The sequence below is a fragment of the Tamandua tetradactyla genome, chromosome 13 (genome assembly GCF_023851605.1).
Source record: "Tamandua tetradactyla isolate mTamTet1 chromosome 13, mTamTet1.pri, whole genome shotgun sequence".
In the NCBI taxonomy this organism is placed as follows: domain Eukaryota; kingdom Metazoa; phylum Chordata; class Mammalia; order Pilosa; family Myrmecophagidae; genus Tamandua; species Tamandua tetradactyla.
In genome coordinates, this window is record NC_135339.1 from 2136180 (window position 1) to 2143569 (window position 7390).

A 7390-nucleotide genomic window follows, 5' to 3' on the forward strand; every position below is an offset into this window, starting at 1 on the left:
TTTTAAAACCATAGAACTGTACCACACAGTGAGCCCTAATGTAGACTATAAACCATCCTGAATTGTATAATTACATTGTTTTACACTTGTAATAAGAGTAGCACACTAAGACAAAGTGTTAATATTAGGGAAAACTGCATGTGTGGGGAGTATATGGGAAACCAGTACTTTCTCTGTGATTTTTCTGTAACCCTCAAATTTCCCTAATAAAAAAATGAAGGAAAATAACTAACTAGCAATGGAAATGCCATGGATGGGAAGTCAACAAGCACTGCATACATTCAAACACGGAATTACATTAAATAATAGTTACAACTTAAATTCACACCATAAACTTGACAAAACTTCATAATTTAAAACATTATGACAGACTGACTCACATTCCACGATTATTTCCACACAATACAAGGCATGATAATGGACCATGCTGGGGTGAGAGGTGAATGATTGTGCTAAGTTCCTTATCTTTTATATGGTGGCAACTCTAATGCCTCTCAAGTTGAAGATTCCTTGAAGACACAGGAAGTGATATCTAAGTGGAGACCTAGAAGATGAACAGGCATTAATTCGGAAGAGAGGGGCGATGGGGAGAATATTCTAGAACTAGAGAACAGTGTGTTCTCCTCTGAATCAGAATGACAATCTTGAGGAGCTGAAAAATGTGTGTCTGGAACATATAATTTTGGAGAAATGGTGTGGGATGATGCTCAAGAAGCAGACGGGACAGATTGTGTAGTGTCTAGCAGGAGAAATGGTGTGGGATGATGCTGAAGAAACAGGGAACAGATTGTGTAATGTCTAGCAAGCCATGTTAAAGATTTTGCAGTTTATACCAAATGAATTGTGGAATTATTGAAGCCATTTTAAGCAGATAACAGTGGTGGCAGTGATGGAGTGGCATATTGAGATGCTCATGTTTAGAAGCCCAATCTGGCTGTACTTGGAAGAATGGATTAGAAGGGGCCAAGAATGGAAGCAGAGTGCCTATGTAAAAATATTAGTGTTGTAACAATTTTAACGAATATTCAGGAGGTAGAATCAATAGGCATTGGTGATTGAGTGCAGCTGGTGGGAGAGGAGAGGCATAAATTCAGGGTTAGCTCAATTTAAGAGTGTGTTGTTTAATCTATATATATTTGTGAAAGCTCTATTTGTTTGGTGATTATTAATTTCCAGCTTCATTCCATTGTAGTCAGAGACAGTGCTTTGGATAATTTCAATCTTATTACATTTCTAACGAGTTATTTTGTGTCTCATCATATGATCTGCCCTGGAGAACATTCCATGTGTACTAGAGAAGAATGGGGTGTAATGATCTATATATGCCTATTATGTTTAATTCCTTTATCACATTGCTTAGCCTCTGTTTCCTCGTTGATCCTCCATCTGGTTGTTCTATCTATAGTGTAGAGTGATGTATTGAAGTCTTCCACTATGATTAGTGAAACATCTGTAGCTCTTTTCCATTTTGTCAGTGTTTGCCTCATGTACTTTGTAGCTGCTTCATTGGGAGAATAAATATTTATGATTGTTATTTCCTTTTGGTGAATTGTCCCTTTTGTTAATATGTAGTGTCCTTCTTTGCTTCTTTTGACATCTTTACATTTAAATTCTATTTTGTCTGATAGTAATGTAGTTATTCCTGCTTTCTTTTGGTTCCAGCTTGCATAGAAACCTTTTTCATCCTTTCACTTTCAATCTATTTGTATCCGTGGGTCTAAGATTTGCTCTTGTAAACAGCACATAGATGGATTATATTTTGTAATCCTTTCTGCTAATCTGTATCTTTTAATTGATGAGTTTAGCCCACTAATGTTCAAAGTTACTATTATAAAAACAGTTCTTGCATCTACCATCTCATCCTTTTGTTTAGTTTTTTGTTTTTTTTTTTGTCAGATCTATATATTCTTTTCCTTCTCTTTCTTTTTAACCTTTCAATTACTGTTACTGGTACTCTTCAATTCTGTGCTCTCCTCCAGACCTCCCTCTCCTGTCTTTTTTTTTTTTTTCCAGCTGGTTGGATTCCCTTTAATATTTCCTGTAGGGTCAGGTGTCTTGTTCACTAGTTCTCTCGGTCTTTCTTTGTTGTCAATAATCTTAGCCTCCCCTTCAACCTTAAATGACAGCTTGGCTACATAAGGCATTCTTAGCTGGAAGCCTCTCCCATTCGTATCATTCCACTGCCTTTTTGCCCCCTGGCGCCTTTTGAGTAGTACAAATTGTCTTATGTGTCTTCCCTTGTAAGTGGTGGATCCCTTTTCTCATACTGCTTTCTGCTTCTCTTTAACATTTGACAGTTTGATTAATATGTGCCTTGGAGTAGGACCATTTGAATGTATTCTTTTCGGAGTTAGTTGGACCTCTTTAATTTGCATTTTTATGTCTTTTATAAGGGTTGGGAAGTTTTCCTCGATTGTATCTTCAACTAACCCTCCTGTCCCTTTACTCTTCTCTTCTCCTTCTGGCACACCAATGATTCTTGAATTTGTGCACCTCTTGTCCACCATTTCCTTAAGATCTAGTTCCATTTTTTCCATCTTTCTTGCCATTTGTTCTTTTGTGCACTCTAATTCAATTGTTCTGTTTCACTCTGGCTCACTTATTCTTCTTTCAGCTTCTTCGAATCTGCTGTTGTGTATGTTTCTAGTGCATTTCTAATTTGGTCTACTGCATTTTTCATCTCGGTGAGATCTGCTATGTTTCTGTTTAATCTCTAGAACTGTTCTTTATGGTCTCCCAGTGTCTTCATGGCATCCTTTATTTATTTATGAACATCCTTGATTAGTTGACTGGGCCATTTCTGCTTGGATCTTTGTGTGCTTTGTGACTTTCTCTTGTGTTTGGGCATTTGATTATCTTTTTTCTTTTTCTTCTTTTTTTAAAAATATGGAACACTTCACGAATTTGCGTGTCATCCTTGTGCGTGGCATGGCCCATACTAATCTTCTCTGCATCGTTCCAATTTTAGTATATGTGCTGCCGTAGCGAGCACGCATTTGATTATCTTAATGGAGTTATTTTGCAGTTTGGTTTCCTTCACTCCTCTAAAGTTTTGTATTTACTTTGTTTTGTTTTGAAGGTTTTCTTTTGTACTTGGTTTGTCAGTAATTCCTTGCCAGTCCAAAGCCCAGATCTCATGTAGAAGGTACAATTTTACTTGCAGGTCTATTGAAAGCTAGGCATGGGCGCATGGGTATTTCAGTGGCAGAATGCCTGACCACCATGCAGGAAACCTGGGTTTGATTCCCAGACCATGCACTTCCCCCCACTCCAAAAAAAAAACACACCTCAACAGTAGTAATCCCCATAGTCAGAAGATGACATTATGATATATTGGGAATGAACTCAGACTGGTGTCCACATAAGTTAGAATAAATACAAAATAGCAATAATAAAAAAAGAAATAAAAATTCAATTAAAATAGAAATATATTAAAATATGTATAAAGATTAAAAATAAAATAATAATAATAATAGTAAGCATATTAATTTAAAAAACCAAGCAAATAGGGAGTTTGCCAGACTGCACTTATGCTTCTACTCAGCAGATGATGCTTCTGAGGCACCTCCTCCCCTCACGTCTGCCCCTCTGTGGCTGCAATGGCCAGCTGGGAAGATGCCCTGCCTCCTGGGCAGGCTTCTCCCAGTGTATGGCAGTGGAATGGGGGAGCTGATCACAGTGCCAGGGAAGCAGCTGATCACAGCACAGCTCCTGGTGGACATGCCATTCACTGTGTCAGATGGGATGACTATTCGAGGCACCTGGCTGTGTGACTGCTCCCAGCACCCAGACGCATAGCTTTTTGCTGTGGACAACTAGGGAGGTATGCCTACAGGTACTGCTGACTGTGAATCTGCTCTGGGAGATGTCCCCAGCCAGGGGCAGCCTGGAGCAGAAGGATGGTCAGTACTCTCAGATCTGTACTTCCCTGCACGCTTCTGCGTGCTTCTCTCTGCCCCCGGTGGGGGTCACGACTGATCAGATTCACTCTGCTCTTCTGGTTCCATCTCCCTGCGTATCTCTTTCTTATGAAACATTGAAGACCATTTTTGATCCCTCACACCCCAAGACTGCAATACTGTTCATTTTTTCCTCATCCTCTGTATTGCTGTATGGAGCCGGCATGAATCCAGCCTGTATTCCCAGAAGTTCACACTGTTTTGATTACTGCCACTTTGTAATACAATTTGAAATTGGGAAATGTGAGTCTACCAACCGTTTTTTTTTCATTTGTAGGATTGTTTTGGCTATTGGGGGCCCCTTGAAGTCCAGTGCTCATGGAACATTCGCCAGGATAGATCATATGCTGGAGCACAAAGCAGGTCTTTATAAATTTAAAAATATTGAAATTATTCAAGGCACTTTCTCTGATGACAATGGGACGAAGCTGGATCTCAATAACTACCAAAGAACGAGAACATTCACAAATACATGGAGATTAAATAACACACTCTTAAGCAACCAGTGGATCAAAGAAGAAATTGCTAGAGAAATCATCTATCTGGAGATGAATGAAAATGACAATACAAGTTATCAGAACTTGTGGGATCTGGCAAAGGCTGTGAAATTTATTGCCTTAAATGCCTATATTAATAAACGAAAAAGAGCAAAAATCGAGGACTTAACAGCAAACCTGGAGGAACTTGAGAAAGAACAGCAAACTAACCCCAAAGCAAATAGGAGAAGAGAAACAACAAAGGTTAAAACAGAGATAAATGAATGAGATAACAAAAGAACAATAGAAAGAATCAATAAAACCAAAGGTTGGTTCTTTGAGAAAATCAATAAAATTGATGGGCCACTAGCAAGACTGACAAAGAAAAAAAGAAAGAGAATGCAAATAAACAAAATCAGAAATGAGATAGGGTGCATTACCGCAGACCCTGAAGAAATAAAAGAAATCATAAGAGGATACTATGGACAACTATATGCCAACAAACTAGACAACTTAGATGAAATGGACAAATTCCTGGAAACACACAAATAAGCTACACTGACTCAGGAAGAAATAGAAGATCTCAACAAACCAATCACAAGAGATTCAGTCAGTCATCAAAAATCTTACAAAGAAAAGCCCAGGGCCAGATGGCTTCACAGGGGAATTTTATGAAACATTCCAGAAAGAATTGACACCAATCCTACTCAAACTTTTCCAAAAAAATTGAGGAAAAAGGAACTCTACCTGACTCATTTTATGAAGCAAATATCATTTTAATACCAAAACCTGGTAAAGATGCTGTAAGAAAGGAAAACTGCAGGCCAATCTCCCTGATGAACATAGATGCAAAAATTCTCAATAAAATATCAGCAAATCGAATCCAACAGCACATTAAAAGACTTATCCACCATGATCACATGGGGTTTATACCAGGAATGCAAGGATGGGTAAACACAAGAAAATCAATTAATGTAATGCAACACATTAACAAATCAAAAGGGAAAAATCACATGACCATCTCCATTGATGCTGAAAAAACATTCAACAAAATTCAGCATCCTTTTCTGATAAAAATACTCAAAAAGATAGGAATCAAAAGTAACTACCTCAATATGATAAAGGGAATATATGAAAAACTGATAGCCAGCATTGTACTCAGTGGAGAGAGTACAGTGATCCCCCTAAGATCAGGTACAAGACAAGGATGCCCACTGTCACCACTATTATTCAACATTGTGCTAGAAGTTCTAGCTAGAGCAATCAGGCAGAACAAAGAAATAAAAGGCATCCAAATTGGAAAGGAAGAAGTAAGACTTTCATAATTTGCAGATGATATGATACTATACTTTGAAGATCCTGAGAAATCTGCAGCAAAGTTACTTGAGCTAATAAGCAAATTCAGCAAGGTGGCGGGATATAAGATTAATGTGCAAAAATCAGTAACATTTCTGTACACAATGAACTAGCTGAGTAGTCAGTTAAGGAAAAAATTCCTTTCAAAATAGCAACTAAAAGAATCAGATACTTAGGAACGAACTTAACTAGGAATGTAAAGGGCTTGTACACAGAAAACTATTTAACATTGCTAAAAGAAATCAAAGGAGATCTAAATAGGTGGAAAGACATTACCTGCTCATTGGATAGGAAGGCTAAATGTATTTAAGATGTCAATTTTCCCCAGATTTATCTACAAATTCAACACAATATCAATCAAAATTCCAACAACCTACTTTGAAGATTTGGAAAAGCTAACTACCAAATTCACAAGGAAGGGGAAAGAGAACTTGAATAGCTAAAAACATCCTAAAAAAGAAGAACAAAGTGGGAGGATTAACACTCCCTCACTTTAAAACCTATTATAAAGGAACAGTGGTCAAAGCAGCATGGTACTAGCACAAAGACAGAAGCATTGACCAATGGATTTGAATTGAGAGTGCAGAAATAGACCACCAAATCTATGGTCAAATGATTTTTGACAAGGCCCTCAAATCCTCTGAACTGGGGCAAAATAGTCTTTTCAATAATTAAGCATGGAAGAACTGGATGAGCCAAGAGAATGAAAGAGGACCCCATCTTACACCCTACACAAAAATGAACTCAAAGTGGATCAGACACCTAAAGCTAAGAACTAGCACCATAAAGCTTCTAGAAGAAAATGTAGAGAAACATTTTCAAGACCTAGTAATAGGAGGAGGTAGCTTCCTAAACTTTACACCCAAAGCAAAGCAACAAATGGAAAAATAGATAAATGGGAACTCCTCAAAATCAAATGCTTCTGCACCTCAAAAGACTTTGTCCAAAAGGTGAAAAGGCAGCCAACTTAATGAGAGAAAATATTTGGAAATCACATATTAGACAAAGGTTTGAGTTCCTGTATATACAAAGAAATCATACAACTCAACAACAAAAGAACAAACATCCCAAATATGAAATGGGCTAAAAATATGACTAGGCATTTTTCTGAAGAGTAAATATAGATGGCTCAAAAGCACATGAAGAGACGTTCATTTTCACTGTCTATAAGGGAAATGCAGATCAAGACTACAATGAGATACCACCTCACACCTATAAGAATGGCTGCTGTTAAACAAACAGGAAACTATAAATGTTGGAGATGATGTGGAGAAACTGGGACACTTATATACTGCTGGTGGGAATGTATAATGGTGCAGCCACTATGGAAGACAGTTTGGCGGTTCCTTAGGAAACTAAATATTGAGTTGCCCTATGACCCAACAATAGCACTACTTGGTATATACCCAGAAGAGCTGAAAGCAACGACACAGATATTTGCATAGCGATGTTCATAGCAGCATTATTAACAATCATCAAAAGATGGAAACAAACCAAATACCCATCAACAGTCGAGTGGATCAACAAAATGTGGTATATACATACAATGGAATATTATCCAGCAGTAAGACATAATGACGTCCTGAAGCACATGACAAG

At 37.7% G+C, this 7390-nt stretch overlaps 1 non-coding gene across 1 annotated transcript; it reads right to left on the reverse strand.

Annotated features, from left to right (window-relative positions):
• Positions 1-2880: 2880 nt before the first annotated feature.
• On the reverse strand, positions 2881-2992 carry LOC143654652 (U6 spliceosomal RNA). Its single transcript, XR_013161857.1, has one exon. It is a non-coding gene; the product is annotated as a U6 spliceosomal RNA (small nuclear RNA).
• Between the last annotated feature and the right edge of the window lie 4398 nt (positions 2993-7390).